Below are 15915 nucleotides of genomic sequence, written 5' to 3'. Positions count from 1 at the left end.
TTCTTCTTACCTACAAAGCTCTTAATGGTCAGGCACCATCTTATCTTAAAGAGCTCATAGTACCTTACTACCCCACCAGAGCACTGCGCTCCCAGAATGCAGGGTTACTTGTGGTTCCTAGAGTCTCCAAAAGTAGACTAGGAGCCAGAGCGTTCAGCTATCAAGCTCCTCTCCTGTGGAACCAGGTTCCAGTGTGGGTTCAGGAGGCAGACACCATCTCCACATTTAAGAGTAGGCTTAAGACTTTCCTCTTTGATAAAGCTTATAGTTAGGGCTGGCTCAGGTGAGTCCTGAACCATCCCTTAGTTATGCTGCTATAGGCCTAGACTGCCGGGGGATTTCCTATGATGCACTGAGCTCCTCTCTCCTCTACCTTCTCTCCCTCTGTATGCAACCTCATCCCATTATTGCATGTTACTAACTCAACTTCTCCCCTTTCCCATAGTCTTGTGCTTTCTCGTCCCTCTCCTCTCTCCTCCTATCACTTCCTGCAGGTTTTCTGGCTCTGGAGCTGTGGAGTTTGGATCTGTGGTTGCGAGTCACCTGCTGCCCCCGTGTTCCTGCTCGACACCCTCTGCTACAACAACTATTGTTACTAGTCCTATTGTTATTATTGTAATTATAATCATTAACATTACGATTATTATCATTAACACTATTGTAAATATCTGTACCATTATTCATCCAGTCTATAGCAACATCACCTTTACTGTCTGTACCTCTGTGTGTATATTGTGTAGGCTGCCCCTCCCTCTCTCTCTCTTTCTGTGAGCTTGAAGTGTGAGTATGAGTGAGTGTGGAGTGCAATGCATAGACTGTGCAGTGTCAGTAGCGTATTCTTTGTTTCTATCATTTCTATTTTTATACCTTATGGTTTTTCTTTTTTTAGAAGTTTATGGTTTCATTTTCTAAAGTTAGTAGCACCTAGGGTTTTTTTTTTTTGGTGGATTGCGTTTACCAGGGCATCTGTTTCCAGTGTTTGCTGGAAGCATGCCAGCCCCAGGTATGGAGAATTTTGAGTAGCTCAAGCGGCGTCATGCTGTAAAAATTGCATCGACTGCCAGTGTGGAGGAGTGTAGTTTGGTTGAAGGATGTCCTTATGTCAGCACCCCGCATGAATAATTCGATTGTTTTGTTTTTGAGAGTGGTTGATTTTGCAAATGAACTGATTGTAAGTGGAGCTGTGATTGATGGCGTTTTTACACCTGTTCTTCCTCTCTCTAAACACATGGTCTTTCCAGCAATTTGTGGACATGACATTAAATGATACAAAGAAGATTTGGATTTGACATTGTAAATGTGGACAACTTCCTAAATCAAAACATAGTAAAAACGGTGGGAGGTTTAATGAGAAGAGCAGTCTGCAGGAACTGGAGCACCTAATGCTGGGGATGAAGCACCCGGTACCTCCAGTACGGGGGGGGGGCAGTCGAGGCGGAGGGAGGCCAACTTAAGGAAGCAGCAGGTGCAGGGGTCTCAGGTTTACTGAAAGGGATGAAGGGGGCAAACCCGAAGGATAAACCTGTAAATGAAGAACGTAGTTCTTCCTCATCAGCTGGGGAAAATATTGTGGACAATGCTGAGCTGGAAAATAACTCGCAGTTTTGTAATGATTCTGTTGCTGGTGGCGTTCAGTTTCTGGCTTCACAGGATGACAATGAAACTTCTATGGAAACAGCGGAAAGTGTTTTCAAAGTACCTCATAAAAGAAACCTTCCGGTGTAAATGTTAAGAAGGGTGTTGCTCTGGATTAGCGCGGAACAGATAACAAGAGTGAGAGTGATTTCTCTTACCTGCACCTTACCGCTAAGTGGGTTTGTCAGGCGCAAGTATAGCGTAGACGAATTAAAATCGTATTTGAAAGAAAAAAAAACATGCTAGAAATGTCCATATTGATGGTTATTTCCCTTATGTGGATCAGTTCATTATGAAAACAAGATCTTTCATGAGGGAGAGCAGTTTTACTGATCAGGGGGTTTACCGTCTTAAAAAAATACTGACCAAGCTTAATGTTGTGTTGAATAGTGGAGAGGTTTAATGTTGAAGCAAGCATTCCCCATGTCTCATGATGATAGTGTAGTTACAAATCTCCAGAGAATGAAGCAAGCGAGCTGTTTTATTTGAAACAATTAGGCAGAATAGATTTGATGTACTCTTTGCTCAAGAAACACACATGGACTCTATTAGAGAGTCTATTTTGAGTCACAATACATCCACTAGTGGTGGAGTTGCAGTTTTTTTTCCCTGATCTTTTACTCCTATTTCCTATCAGGTTGAGGACATAGTAAAGGGTCGGCTTCTAAAGGTCAGAGCCCAGTTTGAAAATCGTTTTTTTGTGTTTATGCCCCAAATTTGCCAATTGACAGAATGTTTTTTTTGTTTTTTTAAATACCTTAAAGGATGCTGTATGTAATTGTCATTCTGGGGATATTTTGCTCCTGGGTGGAGACTTTAACTGCACTGAACATACAATAGACAGGCATCATGTAGAGCCACATATGCCTTCACGTAGATGCCTCATAGAGGTAATAAATTCAAATGAAATTGTTGACATCTGGAGCAATTTTCACAGTGCCCAGAGACAGTATACATGGACTCATTCTTAGAATAATATGCTGTCTTTGGCTAGACTTGACAGATTTTATGGTTTTAAACACCAACTTAGTCTTTTTAGGAGTTGCTCTATAATTCCAGATGGTTTTTCAGATCGTAGTTTGGTTTTTTGGTCTTTGTCTTTAAGGTCTGTTAAGTTAAAAAGTGCTTACTGGCATTTTAATACGAATTTCTTATCTGATCATTTTAGAGAGGACACTTTTGGAATGATTTTAGAACCAGAAAATCATCTTTTCAGTCACTACAACAATGGTGGGATTTTACTAAGGTACAAATAAAGCAATTGTGCCAGGACTATACGTTCAGTGTCACAAGAGATCTAACTCGTTCAATGAAAAAATTAGAGGAAGAAATAATTGAATTGCAAAATTTAGCAGAACAAACTGGCAATCAGACATACACTGAAAATTTTAAAGCTAAAATGAAGTTAATGACTGACCTGTTAGGTAATAAGGCACAGGGAGCTCTGGTCAGGTCCCACTTTCAAAGTGTGGAGCTGATGGATGCACCATCAAAATGGCCTACCTGTGGACTTTTACAAGTCTTTTTGGCTGGAAGTAGGTGCAGATGTGTTAACTGTTCTTAGTGACAGCCTCGCAGGGGGGCAGTTGCCTCTGAGCTGTCGAAGAGCAGTGCTCACTCTGATCCCCAAAAAAGGGGACTTGAACAATATAAGATCATGGACACCACCAAAGCATTTTTTTCTGACGCCAGCGTCTATTTTCTATTCATTGCAATGGGAGTGCCGCGTTTTTCCAAGCTGGTAAAAATGTCAGCAGTGTGACGAGGCTTTGAGCGTCTTTTTGAGCGTTTTCCGCGCTGAACGTTTTTTTTCCGGTTGCCGAGAGTTGAAAAATGTTCAACTTTGAAAAAACGCTTTGGTGGACATGGGCCCTTAGCCAACATACTGAGTGGAGTGTTTGGGCCTGGTAATCCACCCTGACCAAACCTACTGTGTGCCGGGTAGGCTTCTTCAGAATAATATTTCTTTCATCAGAGAGATCAGAGTCATTTGTTCAACATGGAATTTGGTCTGGTGTCTATTGATCAAGAAAAAGCTTTTGACAGAGTTGAACACAATTATTTGTGGAGTACTCTTGCAGCTTTTGGCTTTTGTCCCAATTTTATTAACAAAATTAGAGTTCTTTATTGTGACATAGAAAGTATACTTAAGGGTAATGGTGACTTGTTCCTTTCAAAGTCCATAGAGGGGTCAGACAGGGATGTGCGTTGTCTGCCATGTTGTACACTTAGGCAATTGAGTCCCTTTTGGTAAAACTGAGACAGAAATTAATTGGGGTGAAAATTCCAGAGTGTGAAAATGTATTTCATTTGTCAGCCTATGCTGATGATGTTGCTGTGCTGGTTAGTGAGCAGAGGGATATAAATATTATGTAAAAAATGTTGATGATTTTAAAATAATTTCCTTTAAAGTCGAAAGTACACTGGTTAAAAAGTGTCGCGGTGGCAGCCCGGCTGTTGGTGGGTGTCCTGTTTCTCCTTTCCCTCACATTCTGGTTTCTCCTGTGCCCTCTCTCTCTCTGTGTGTGTGCTCTCTCCCTCCCTGCTCCAGAGCCCGGCTGGCTACCCACACCTGCACCTCGTTAACCTCCATCCCCAGCTGCCGCACCTGCCAGCCATCAGCCTCATCACAACCAGTATATCTACCCCGGCTTTCCACTCCATCCTCGCTCGATTGTCGCAGCTGGTGTCGCTGCTTTGTTCTGGCTCTTTCTAAAATTCCCTCTTGCTTCACGTCCCCATTGCCTACTAACCCTGTCTCTCTGTTTCCCCCTGCCAGGTTCACTCACCTCTGCCTCCCAACTCGGCCAGCCGGGCTCGCTCGCCTGCCTCCTCCTCTCGCCGCCTCCACGACGCCCTCCGGCTTCTCCTCCCGCACCCCGCCTGGACCCCAGTCTCCGCGCCCTCTCCTATCCGTCTGCCAGCCTCCCTCAAGCCTCCAGCCTAAGTGCCCTCCGTTCCTCCAGCTTCTCGGTTCCCCGTGTCCTCGTCAGCCTCTCCCCCTCCTTCCGCCCGCCCTCGCCTCGAACCCCCTTCTCCTCAATAAACCTCTTTTTCTAACCCTCAGCGTTGCATTTGGGTCCGTTCTGTCTCCCATCGTTACAAAAAAGTGTAGCTATGCTGATTGGGAAATGGTCAAGTGGAGAGCCAAATTTTCCAGTTGGTTTAAATTGGATCAGGAGTGGTTTTAAATATCTTGGAGTTTTTGGGGGAATGAAACATACATCCAGAAGAATTTTGAAGGGGTTGTTGAAATATTAAAGGGCCGGCTTGAAAAATGGAAATTCTTATAATTCTTATTATCAACAATTTGGTGGCATCCTCCCTCTGGCATTGGCTGGCTTGTGTGGATCCTCCAGTACAACTGCTGTCAAAGATACAGTCAATTCTTTCTGGGATAATCTACACTGGGTTCCACAGAGTGCTTTGTATCTACCTAAAGAAGACAGTGGGCATAGACTGGTGCATTTACAAAGCAGAACAGTTGTTTGTGCAACGTCTTCTCATAGGATCAGTGGATTCTAATTGGAAATCTGTGGCTTGTGCCATTTTACAGACTTTTGATGGACTGGGACTGGACAGAACTTTGTTTTGGATGGATTCAAAGCAGATGAATCTCAGTAAAATCCCTGTGTTTTATTGTAATCTTTTTAAAGTTTGATCGCTTGCACCGAAAAAGATGTGCTTGGTCACTGTACTGGTTAAGGAGCCTTTAATTTATGGTTCAGCTATGGACATCATCTGTAAAGACACTTTTCCTAATCTAATGTTGTAATCTAGTGTTTTGATAACTTGGTATTAGTAGGGCCAAATCGGGCAAATGGCAAAGCTTTATATAAACTCTGTGTAAAGTCTTTAAACAAAAAGTCTCTGGTCAGGAGGGTAGATACACCCCGGCGTTCTGTTTTGCATATGGGGGAAGACCACAAGACCACAGTGGCGAGCACTATACAAGTCATTGTTAATAAAAAAAAAAACTGGGGATTTACAATAGAGAATTCTGCATGGAGCAATTGCAGTTAATGCTTTTGTTTCTGTGTTGAATCCTGTTGTGGGTCAAGGGTGCCCTTTTTGTTCATTGAGGGGGACTGTGTTTCATGCCTTCATGCAGTGTGAGAGGCTAAAGCCTCTATTTGTTGTTTTACAGTCACTTCTTGTTTGTATTAATGAAAACTTTTCAATGAAGACTTTTATTTTGTTATAAATATGTGAGGAAGCTGCGTTTCAACTGATAAACTCCTACTTGGACAAACAAAGATCGCAATTTATGCTAGTCGTAACAATAAAATTGAGCAATTGTCTAGTGATGACTGAGTAATGTTTTTTTCAATTCTTGTGAGGTCTCGAATGTTATTTGATTTTCATTTTTATAAAGTAATGAAAGATCTTGAATCTTTTAAGCTAATATGGTGTTATAATAGCATGTTGGGTGTGGTTGCTGATGAGAAACTGCAGTTTGCACACTTTTTGGAGAATGTTTGATCCCGCTGCTATAGCATTTTAAATTGGTGTTATTTACTTATATATAAGATGATGTTGTATATGGTGACAAATTGTGTAGTGTTGTATGTTTTTTAAGATGATTAATGATTTTTTGAAAATTCAATTCTCTCTCTCTCTCCTTCACCCCCAAGGCAGATGGCAGCCCACCCTGAACCATGGTTCTGCTCAAGGTTTCTGCCTCTTAAAAGGAAGTTTTTCCTTGCCTCTGTTGCCTAGTGCTGCTCTTGGTGGGAACGTCTCGGGTTACGTATGTAACCCTTGTTCCCCGAGAAGGGGAACGAGACACTGTCGTCGGTGACGACACTATGGGAACGCCTCTGGGCGTGGCAGGGCTGAAATCATGAATGAAACTACTCCAATCCTATTGGCGTTGCTAGAACGGTAGCGTGTGACGGCGTAACTGGAGGCGTATATAAGCACACCGGCATACCGGACACATTAGCTCTTTGCTATGAAGCAAGGCACTCCAGGCGGGGCGAGGTGTGGCAGACCGACGCAGTGTCTCGTTCCCCTTCTCGTTCTCCCCTTCGAGGGAACTCGAGACGCAAACAAGTCCACGTCTATGGGGCCGACCTTTCGCATAATAACTCCACCACCTGGGGGTGGGGGTAGGCCATCACCACCGTGTTGTCGGTCCTGACAAGGACGTGGCAACCGCGGAGAGCGGGCAGAAAACTCCTCAGAGCTCTGAAAACCACCAACATTTCCAGGCAATTTATGTGCCAAGAGAAATGATGCTCCTGCCAGGAGCCTCTCGCAAAGCGGCTGTCCATGACCGTGCCCCACCCCGCGAGTGAGGCGTCTGTCGAAATAATTGTCTGGCGACATGACGCTCCCAATACAGGACCCTGGGACAGGAACCAAGGCTTCCTCCATACTGACAGGGAACCTGCTCGTAACCCGTATCAGACGGAACGGGGAGAATCCCTTGGATTTTAACCACCACTGCAGGGCTCTCATGTGCAGCAGGCCAGATGGGATTACGCTGGACGCTGCCGCCATGAGACCCAACACCCTCTGAAAGTGTTTCACACGCTCTTCTTTGCGTTGAGCCGCAGCCCCAAATGCTGAAGGTGGGCGAGGACGACATCTCGATGCCGAACCGCTAACTCCCGAGACTGAGCCAAGATGAGCCAGTCGTCGATGTAGTTTAGAGCTCTCCAGCTGCATCCATGCATTTGGGGAACGTGCGAGGAGAGAGTGCTAGGCCGAACGGAAGAACCCGATACTGGTACGCCGCGCCCGCGAAGGTCGAACCTCTGGAACTTCCTGTGAGAGGGACGGATGGAGATGTGGAAATATGCGTCTTGTAGATTTATCGTGACAAACCAATCCTCAGATTGGATGTGACTGATGATGGCGGGGATTGGTTCAGGGACCGCAGATCTAAAATCGGACGCAATCCTCCATCCTTCTTGGGAACTATGAAGTACCGGCTGTAGAACCCGGACTCCCTGACTGGTGGGGAAATGAGTTGTATGGTCCCTTTCTCCAACAGAGAGCGAACTTCTTGAGTGCACCGCAGTCCAGACCACCCCGTTGAATCTGGGGGGGCGGACCCGGAACTGGCCGGTGTTATGCGTAGGTCTCCGGCGGCGCCCTGAAGCGGAGGTCCTCCAGGGAAAACCTGCTGATAACCCGCGGTGTGTGAGCCTGAACGCTTTCCAGCTGCAACCCCTCAAGGCGGGCAGACTGGTGAGAGCTCTCTGGAGGTTAGCGTGTCCCGAGCGCCAAGACGGTGGGAAAAACAGCGCCTGTTGACGACAGCATCCACTGCCTCACCAAACAGGCCAGTAGCCCCTTGGGGCTGGTGGCCGGTGTTATGCGTAGGTCTCCGGTGGCACCCTGAAGTGGAGGACCGCCAGGGAAAACTCACCGGCGACCCACGGTGTGTGAGCCCGATCGTTTTCCAGCTGCAACCCCTCGAGGCGGGCAGACTGGTGAGAGCTCGCTGGCGGTTAGCGTGTCCCGAGTGCCAAGACGGCGGGAAAACAGCGCCTGTTGTCTGCCACCACAAGGGAGGGGACCTCGGTCAGCCTCTCGGGGGGCTGTGGGCGAGAGTGCCGCCTCATGTCCCGGTTTTGTTGAGGGGGACTACGGGAATCAACGCTTCGCTACTGGCTCCGGCGGTAGGAGCTAGACGAGGGCTGAGCTCATCTCTCTTCAGCCATCGCCGTTCTGGACCCAGACCGGCAGGGGAGATATTGCTCAAACACCTCTCCCTGTGTTTCAGCGTGCTGAAACCTGCTGATGACAGCATCCACCGCCTCACCAAACAGGCCAGTAGGAGAGAGGGGCACATCCAGGAGAAAAGCCTTCTCCTTCCCCTGGATGCCCGAGAGGTTGAGCCACAGATGGCGCTCCGTAGCCACCAATGTTGCCATGGAGCAGCCAATGCTTGGTAACACGGAGCATTTAAGTCCGCAGCTCTACGGAGCTCAGTCAGGTCCTCCTCAGAGGGACCTCCCCCTAGGTCATAGTCTTGAGAAGATCGGCCTGGTACGCCTGCAAGATGGCCATAGTGTGTAGGCTTGCACCAGCTCGACCCGCTGCCATGTAGAGAGCGCATCCGGCCGTCTTCAGAAAAAAGAGCCGCACGGGACCTCAGCACCCTCAGGGGCAGGGCCTCGCAATGGCTGCAAGCAGCCCCCTCGAGAGCTGCCTGGGCATGCGGCATCCCCAGACAGGAAACACACAGGGCATGACTGTCCCCAGCCGTGATGTAGCGCGGGCATGGAAAGACACACTGCCTGAACTGCTCACCAGCCATCGCCTCTGCTTCTCCTTCCAGGTAACTAGATCCTCTTGTGGTAGTCTCAAACATGCCAGAGTGCCTGCTGAATAGAAAAAAGCTAATGTGTCCGGTGTGCCAGCATGCTTATATACGCCTCCAGTTACGCTGTCACACGCTACCGTTCTAGCAACACCAATAGGATTGGAGTACTTTCATTCATGATTTCAGCCCTGCCACGCCCAGAGGCGTTCCCATAGTGTCATCACCGACGCAGTTCGAGTTCCCTCGAAGGGGAACTGTTGGGTTTCTGTAAATATCATCAAAGAGTATGGTCTAGACCTGCTCTTTTATGAAAAGCGCTCGGAGATAACTGTTGTTGTGATTTGGCACTGTATAAATAAAATTGGCCCTGCGATGGACTGGCGACCTGTCCAGGGTGTACCCAGCCTTTTGCCCGGTGTTAGCTGGGATTGGCTCCAGCCCTCTTGTGACCCTATACACAGGATAAGCGGTTGACGATGGATTGATGGTATGTGTGTGTGTGTGTGTGTGTGTGTGTGTGTAATGATTATAATATAATTATAATATCATCAAAAAGTTGATTTATTTCAGTAATTCCATTCAAAAAGTGAAACTTGGATATTATATTCATTCATTATACACGGACTGATATATTTCAAATGTTTATTTCATTTAATTGTGATGATTAAAACTAATGAAAATCCCAAATTCAGTATCTCAGAAAATTAGAATATTACTTAAGACCAATACAAAAAAAGGATATATAGAAATGTTGGCCAACTGAAAAGTATGAACATGAAAAGTATGAGCATGTACAGCACTCAATACTTAGTTGGGGCTCCTTTTGCCTGAATTACTGCAGCAATGCGGCGTGGCATGGAGTCCATCAGTCTGTGGCACTGCTCAGGTGTTATGAGAGCCCAGGTTGCTCTGATAGTGGCCTTCAGCTCTTCTGCATTGTTGGTCTGGCGTATCGCATCTTCCTCTTCACAATACCCCATAGATTTTCTATAGGGTTAAGGTCAGGCCAGTTGGCCAATTAAGAACAGGGATACCATGGTCCTTAAACCAGGTACTGGTAGCTTTGGTACTGTGTGCAGGTGCCAGGTCCTGTTGGAAAATGAAATCTACATCTCCATAAAGTTGGTCACCAGCAGGAAGCATGAAGTGCTCTAAAACTTCCTGGTAGACGGCTGCGTTGACCTTGGACCTCAGAAAACACAGTGGACCAACACCAGCTGATGACATGGCACCCCAAACCATCACTGACTGTGGAAACTTTACACTCTTCCTCCAAACTCTGGGACCTTGATTTCCAAAGGAAATGCAAAATTTACTTTCAACTTTGGACCACTCAGCAGCAGTCCAGTCCTTTTGTCTTTAGCCCAGGCGAGACGCTTCTGATGCTGTGTCTTGTTCAGGAGTGGCTTGACACAAGGAATGCGACAGCTGAAACCCATGTCTTGCATATGTCTGTGCGTGGTGGTTCTTGAAGCACTGACTCCAGCTGCAGTCCACTCTTTGTGAATCTCCCCCACATTTTTGAATGGGTTTTGTTTCACAATCCTCTCCAGGGTGCGGTTATCCCTATTGCTTGTACACTTTTTTCCTACCACATCTTTTCCTTCCCTTCACCTCTCTATTAATGTGCTTGGACACAGAGCTCTGTGAACAGCCAGCCTCTTTAGCAATGACCTTTTGTGTCTTGCCCTCCTTGTCAAGGTGTCAATGGTCGTCTTTTGGACAGCTGTCAAGTCAGGAGTCTTCCCCATGATTGTGTAGCCTACAGGGCTAGACTGAGTGTGTGGCACCAGGTGTCTTCAAAATTGAACCTTTTCACAATATTTTAATTTTCTGAGATACTGATTTTGGAGTTTTCATTAGTTGTCAGTTATAATCATCAAAATTAAAAAGGAATGAACACTTGAAATATATCAGTCTGTGTGGAATGAATGTATACATTATACAAGTTTCACTTTTTGAATGGAATTACTGAAATAAATCAACTTTTTGATGATATTCTAATTATATGACCAGCACCTGTGTATATATATATACACTGCTCAAAAAAATAAAGGGAACACTAAAATAACACATCCTAGATCTGAATGAATGAAATAATGTCATTAAATACTCCTTTCTTTACATAGTTGAATGTGCTGACAATGGAAATCAAATTTATCAACCCATGGAGATCTGGATTTGGAGTCCACACTACAGGCCGATCCAACTTTGATGTAATGTCCTTAAAACAAGTCAAAATGAGGCTCAGTAGTGTGTGTGGCCTCCACGTGCCTGAATGACCTCCCTACAACGCCTGGGCATGCTCCTGATGAGGTGGCAGGTGGTCTCCTGAGGGATCTCCTCCCAGACCTGGACTAAAGCATCCACCAACTCCTGGATAGTCTGTGGTGCAACGTGGCATTGGTGGATGGAGCGAGACATGATGTCCCAGATGTGCTCAATTGGATTCAGGTCTGGGGAACGGGTGGGCCATTTCATAGCAATGGCTTCAATGCCTTTCTCTTGCAGGAACTGCTGACACACTCCAGCCACATGAGGTTTAGCATTGTCTTGCATTAGGAGGAACCCAGGGCCAACCGCACCAGCATATGGTCTCCCAAGGGGTCTGAGGATTCCATCTCAGTACCTAATGGCAGTCAGGCTACCTCTGGCGAGCACATGGAGGGCTGTGCGGCCCCCCAAACAAAGGCCACCCCACACCATTACTGACCCACCGCCAAACCGGTCATGCTGGAGGATGTTGCAGGCATCCAGACACGTCTGTCACATGTGCTCAGTGTGAATCTGCTTTCATCTGTGAAGAACACAGGGCGCCAGTGGCGAATTTGCCAATCTTGGTGTTCTCTGGCAAATGCCAAACGTCCTGCACGGCGTTGGGCTGGAAGCACAACCCCCACCTGTGGACGTCGGGCCCTCATACCACCCTCATGTAGTCTGTTTCTGACCGTTTGAGCAGACACATGCACATTTGTGGCCTGCTGGAGGTCATTTTGCAGGGCTCTGGCAGCACTTCTCCTGCTCCTCCTTGCACAAAGGCGGAGGTAGCGGTCCTGCTGCTGGGTTGTTGCCCTCCTACGGCCTCCTCCACGTCTCCTGATGTACTGTCCTGTCTCCAGGTAGCGCCTCCATGCTCTGGACACTATGCTGACAGACACAGCAAACCTTCTTGCCACAGCTCGCATTGATGTGCCATCCTGGATGAGCTGCACTACCTGAGCAACTTGTGTGGGTTGTAGACTCCGTCTCCTGCTACCACTAGAGTGAAAGCACCGCCAGCATTCAAAAGTGACCAAAACATCAGCCAGGAAGCATAGGAACTGAGAAGTGGTCTGTGGTCACCACCTGCAGAACCACTCCTTTATTGGGGGTGTCTTGCTAATTGCCTATAATTTCCACCTGTTGTCTATTCCATTTGCACAACAGCATGTGAAATTGATTGTCAATCAGTGTTGCTTGCAGTGTGATTGACTTGGAGTTACATTGTGTTGTTTAAGTGTTCCCTTTATTTTTTTGAGCAGTGTAGATTATACATATAGCTAGATCTATTTCTTTGATAGATGGATAGATCGGAGCAGAAGTTCTGGCACAGGCAATGACTTGAGAGAGGGAGAATCAGATGCGGGAGAGATAACGGCGTGTGTGTGTGTGTGTGTGAGAGAGAGAGAGAGAAAGTGCTCTCTTTCTTCATTCTCATGGTGTAGGTTACCAAAACGTTGTTAAGGTTAGATTGGTAGGCTAGCAGACCCAAGTGCAGGACGAAGAAAGGGACGAAACTGGAGATAGATGAATATATATTGCAGGGTTGAAGGGACGGGATATTGAGCCGGGGAAGAGCGAAGCAGTGTGGAAGGCTAGATGCCTGCAGAACCAGGTTGGTGGCTGCTGTGCAGAGCAGGGGGGGTCCGTAGCAGAATGAGAGTGTGAGAGGCTGAGCCGAACAGGTCCAGAGCAGAATCCAGGTAGTATAGCTGGGAGGGGGCCCAGGGAGACACAGGATAAACGCTTTCCTGTAGCGTTACTAAAACAATACATGCTTACTTTGCTTTTAACTTCGATTAACATTAAAATGTAGGCTATTTAACTTTTCTGTCTGCAATGAAATAAAAAATTTGTAAAATTATTAAACCCATAACTGCCAAAATGCCAAAATCACTGAATTTAAAGTGCTCCCACACAGCTGAAGTTTTCAGTAGTTTGTTTTCCCTTCAAAGTGAACTGAAGCGTGATGTTCACTGCTGTAAAAGGGATGTCAGATGTGCGAAACAAAACAAATAATGAAATCACAAAATTAAAAATAGAATACCAACAGAAAAATATTCAGATATTCAGGTCTGTACAACAAAGGACACCCTCTGTCCTTAGAGCCTCGATTCAGATAAACAAATTTTTAGGCAGTAAATAGATCTCTTTACAGAGTAGACAGATGGACCATATTGAGTGCGAATGTTTACGAAGTAATTATGAAGTGGAATTAGTGAAGATTAAGAGATAAGTCTCTGTCAGACAAATCTGGGAACCCATTGTCTGTCGCCTGACGATTTAAATGCAGATACATTTTGAGATAAATAAAAAAAACCTTGATTTTTATAGCATCACCAGAGAGTGTCATTATATGTATCTGACTACTGGGTGAAATGTTCAACCCACCTGCAACATTTTTTGTTTTCAAGATTTAAAGTTTAAGCTGCATAATCTTTTTAGCAGAGAAAAATAAGAAGAAAGTGTCACGGGATCCAAAAATAGAGATCTTACACCCACTATGATCTGAACACCCACATTGTGAGCAAGTCTGCTTCGATTACCTGGGGAGTTGAACCCTGGAGCTTCAGATGTCCAGAGTAGGTAACTTACTGACACACTCCTTTTCACAAGTTGAGGTAGTGACGTCACATGTGCCAGACCAGGTAGTTTTTTTCTGTTTAAACTTAAAACGCCTACAAGATGTTAGTGAGAAAATTCTGAACAAAATCACACATCATTCTGTGTGTGTGTTAATTATTTTGGTGGCCAAAACTGAGAAAAAAAGAAAATTTGTGCATACTGTACAAGTTACAGCAAGATACTAAATATCACTGCAGACTCACCATTTGACCATTTTTCATTTAGTCTATAGAAACATCACCTTTACTGTCTGTACCTCTGTGTGTATATTGTGTAGGCTGCCTCCCTCCCCTCTCTCTCTCTCTCTCTCTCTCTCTCTCTCTCTCTCTCTCTCTCTCTCTCTCTCTCTCCTTCACCCCCAACCGGTCGAGGCAGATGGCCGCCCACCCTAAGTCTTAAAAGGAAGTTTTTCCTTGCCTCTGTCTCCTAGTGCTGCTCTTGGTGGGAACTGTTGGGCGTCTGTAAATAGCATCAAAGAGTACGGTCTAGACCTGCTCTTTTATGAAAAGCGCTGTGAGATAACTGTTGTTGTTATTTGGCGCTGTATAAATAAAATTGAATTGAATTGAACTGACCGATCTGAAAACCCTTTGAAACACTTTCTATCATCCATCTCGACTCTGTCGAGTTTGGTAGCGTTTGAAGAAAGACTTGTGGAGATATAGATGTAAATTGAATTAGCATGACTTCTGAGTCGACCATAGGTTGCAGTGAGGCAACCGTTAGTCACAAATCAGTGGATGTGCTCTCTAGGACATACAGATGATTTTCTTTTTTGAAGATTAACGAGAAAAGTCTAGAAATTTACATTTTTGGTAATTAACCACGCCCACTTTGCGCAATCATTAATCAAATGAGTAGTGACCTGAGATCGTACAAACCAAATTTTGTACGAATCCATCCAGCGAATTACGAGGTATAAACTTTTTGCAAGTGTAGCTCCCCACCTAGAGGAAGAATATCCCAGGACTGCTCAGAGAAGCTCGGGCCGAGCATCTGAGCAGACACGTCAAGTTTGGTTACAATAGCTTAAGCCAATTTTGATTTACGGGCATTTATGTAAAATTTTATGTAAATACAAAAAAGTAAAAGTTTATGAAAAAAAACAGATTGACTTATCAAAATTATTTTAAGAACTTTTGATCAGCGACATCCGTAGATGAGTTTCAGGTCGATTGGCAAGACCATCTGGGAAGAGTTCCCAAAAATAGATTTTAGAGAAAAGTGATAAAAAGTCACCAGACCACTGGAGCAAAGATGCATGAGAATCCAGAGATGAAAATAATGAAAGACGTTGACTCTAAACAAAGCTGTTTTCGAGATAATTGCAAAAATGTAAAGTTGATTGTTGTAGCACCACCATGAGGTTTTTTGCCTGAGTAGTTGGTGGAATTTGTAACCTACGTGCCAATTTTGATGAGTTTTCGTCCAGCAGTTTTTGCTGCCAAAACAGAAAAAGATGAAAGAAAGAAAGAAGAAGAATCAGAACAAAAACAAAAGCCAATTCATCATCAGACAATAGCCCATGGGTTCACAGATTGCATTTGGGCTGATGCGTTCCACCTCTTTTGCTCTTCACACAACCCACCGAGATGGTGGGGTTGTCTGACAGGAAGGATAGGCAGAGTTGCGTATCGTCTGCATAGCAGTGGTAAGAGAAGCTACTATAAATGGACTACAAGTGGAAACTAGAATACTTCCAATAGCTGATGGACTGATGGTGTGTGATGTGATGTCTGTCCATGTGTTTGATCAGATCCAACAGGTCTTCTCATCAAAGTGGTCGTCCTGCCGCTGACTCTGCTGTTGGTGATCGCTGCCCTTTGTTTCTACCGTAAGGTACTGACACACGTCTGTTGTTTAGAGGCCTGAGATGAAGCACTCGCTCTGTGTTTACTGACCTGAAGAAGAGGAGGAGTGATGCACTAACTCACATGTGTGTGCTGTCATGTCTCTCCAGGCCAGCAGGGGGCAGAAGCCGGGCAGGCAGGAGGACATCGAGCTGGATTATTATAACCTGGGTGTTTCTGCAGCTGAAGGAGGGCCGACTGAAGAGGAAGGAGCTCAGGGAGCAGAGTAGGACCTCCAAGGAGCTCATCTCAGCTGCCTCACAACCC

General features: G+C 45.6%; 1 long non-coding RNA gene across 1 annotated transcript; it reads left to right on the top strand.

Annotated features, from left to right (window-relative positions):
* Positions 1–3642: 3642 nt before the first annotated feature.
* LOC123984229 lies at positions 3643–5942 on the top strand. The gene is made up of 2 exons (XR_006828402.1): positions 3643–4321; positions 4415–5942. It is a non-coding gene; the product is annotated as an uncharacterized LOC123984229 (long non-coding RNA).
* The last annotated feature ends 9973 nt before the right edge of the window (positions 5943–15915 follow it).

The sequence above is a fragment of the Micropterus dolomieu genome, linkage group LG15 (genome assembly GCF_021292245.1).
Source record: "Micropterus dolomieu isolate WLL.071019.BEF.003 ecotype Adirondacks linkage group LG15, ASM2129224v1, whole genome shotgun sequence".
Lineage (NCBI taxonomy): Eukaryota > Metazoa > Chordata > Actinopteri > Centrarchiformes > Centrarchidae > Micropterus > Micropterus dolomieu.
Note: the sequence above shows the minus strand (reverse complement) of the source record. Positions and strands in the feature narration are given on the sequence as shown.